Raw genomic sequence first — 2,747 nt, 5'->3', positions numbered from 1 at the left:
ACACTCTGGGGTCTCCCACTTCTGAAAATCACTAATAAACTTGACCTGAGTGTTGGTGTCTTGACTTATACAGTTCTTGATTAAGATGGGACTTTTAGATGCTTAAGTTCTTGATTAAGATGGGACTTTTAGAAGCTTAAGTTTTTTTATTAAGATGGAACTTTTAGATGCTTAAGTTCTTGATTAAGATGGTGCTTTTAGAAGCTTAAGTTCTTGATTAAGATGGAACTTTTAGATGCTTAAAGTTCTTGATTAAGATGGGACTTTTAGAAGCTTAAGTTCTTGATTAAGATGGGACTTTTAGAAGCTTAAGTTCTTGATTAAGATGGAACTTTTAGATGCTTAAGTTCTTGATTAAGATGGGACTTTTAGAAGTTTAAGTTCTTGATTAAGATGGAACTTTTAGAAGCTTAAGTTCTTGATTAAGATGTGACTTTTAGAAGCTTAAAGTTCTTGATTAAGATGGAACTTTTAGATGCTTAAGTTCTTGATTAAGATGGGACTTTTAGATGCTTAAGTTATTGATTAAGATGGAACTTATAGATGCTTAAGTTCTTGATTAAGATGTGACTTTTAGATGCTTAAGTTCTTAATTAAGATGTGACTTTTAGATAATTGACTCCCAACTAGAACAGTAAATTGGACCTATGTGTGATTAGACTGTCATTCAAACCAACTAAGAGCATACATACACCCATCCTCCTCTTCCCCATTCAATCATTTATAGCTGTTAGTTGTTGTTGGTGTGTGATTGATTGTTAATTACTTTCTGCAGAGGAAAGAAAGATATTTGTCTGCGGACATTTGATACCATGAATTTGGGCATAATACGATATATGAGTTTGTATAGTAAAAGTTGTTTCATGTGGTAAAAATTCAACTTTGGTGTCTGTATCTGATAGTCATCAAAAAAGTTTATTTTTTAGATAATGAAGATAAAAATAATCAGACAATTTTGCCAATTTTGATCAGATCTTTTATAGGTGTAAAGGTCAAACCTCAGTAAAAGTTATTTAGTACAAATATCATTTGAGTTATTGGTGAAATATATTATTAAATTTGTTTTTAATTTCAGGTTGAACATGGTCACCTACTCAGTAAAACATTTGGGCAATGATGGATGTCAGATGAATAATTTTCTGAAAGAAAAGCTTTCATTCTCGTCCATTCTACATAAGAATTATCATACAAAAGGCTCTAGAGTGTAGAGATGAAGCCTTATGATCTCACCAGCTCTGGTGCCTGGCCTCGGGCCTAAGTTCTAGTCTCTAATCTAGAGTAATCCAATCGAGTGTAAAATTATTCCTAATCTTAAGAGCAGTTTCGTATAAAGTGTTAAAATGAGGCTCTAAGTATGTTTTCCTGCTTTTGATTTTCACTGAGGTTATTTCTCAAAGGTAATGTTATAACCATATTGTTTGCCAATTAATTTTTCTCATTTGTATTTTTAAAGGATTTCATATTCCATTTTAATTGGCCTCTTACAATTAACTCATGTATTTATATCCACTTCTAATAACTTATCATAATTTGCGTTTTGTTATCTTGTGTATTCATACTTGGAGCCTCATCCTTAAGTCTCATTCTCATCAATGTATTAGTATCTATGAAATATTTATTAATTTAAATGTTGATTATATAAGGTTAGAATTTCTTCCCAATTACATAGAAACTTAATCAGAAGATAGCTTTAATTATGAAAATGGCCAAGCTCTTTATTTTGGAATTTTGAGAATTCAATGCTGTTTTTATATCTAATAGTATTCTGGTCAGTAAGATTAATGTTTTGGGATAGATTATTAGATATGTTAATATAATCTAAAGGATAATTTATTCTAAAACTAATGCTGTTTATTTAATCAAAAAGTTTGTTTTAACTTTTCACTTAATTTTCATAGCATAAACTGGCAACCTGCTTTTCATAATAGGTCTCAAGTTTTGCATCTAATAAATGTACCTTATACTAATCTAATTCTAATTCTTAGATTGGTGAGGTACAATAGCTTCATTCTTAGTTAATTTTTTGGTTCAAGGGTTGTGGTGGCCAATATGGTAACGTCCCTGACTGATGAACGCCAGGCTGGGGTTCGAGTCCCGCTCAAACTCTTCAGTTTCTTTGGTTGCTGTAACTTCACCATCCTTGTGAGCTAAGGATGGGGGCTGGGGTTGGTCTACTGGGCTATCTGCTGAGACATCAGCTGCCATTGCCTGGCCCTTCTTGGTCCTAGCTTGAGTGGAGAGGGACTTAGGCTTGGTCACTCTAGGGCATTGTCCTGCTTGATAGGGCAATTTCATTGTCCCTTGCCTTTCATGAGCAGCCTTCAAGTATTCTGTGCTCCTCTATTCTAAAAGTTTCTCCCCAAGATTAAAAGTCTAGTATGTGAACGTTTACTGTACTGTACTAGGCTTTATGCCGTGTTCAATGTGATTATTGAATAGTTGTTACTAGTTTTGCTTTTAATTTGTAGCCATTCTAGGTTTAGAATCTTTGTCATATAAGTCTAGTTTTATGGTGACAGCTTTTAGTCAGGTATCTGAAATGTGTATTTTTGAGCTTGACTTCATGCCCTATTTAATCTGATTATTCCATGGTCGCTGCTAGTTATACTCTTCAGAAGAATATTGGATGTTAAATGTCAAGACAGGATTAGAAATTAAACTATGAGAGATCACTCGAGTGCCATACGAGGATGAGATCATGGTGAGGGGTAGATGGAGATGGTTTGGGCATGCTCTTCGCATTCCTC

This window comes from Palaemon carinicauda, chromosome 1 (genome assembly GCF_036898095.1).
Source record: "Palaemon carinicauda isolate YSFRI2023 chromosome 1, ASM3689809v2, whole genome shotgun sequence".
In the NCBI taxonomy this organism is placed as follows: domain Eukaryota; kingdom Metazoa; phylum Arthropoda; class Malacostraca; order Decapoda; family Palaemonidae; genus Palaemon; species Palaemon carinicauda.
The sequence above is the reverse complement of the archived record's forward strand: the minus strand, read 5'-3'. Positions refer to the sequence as shown.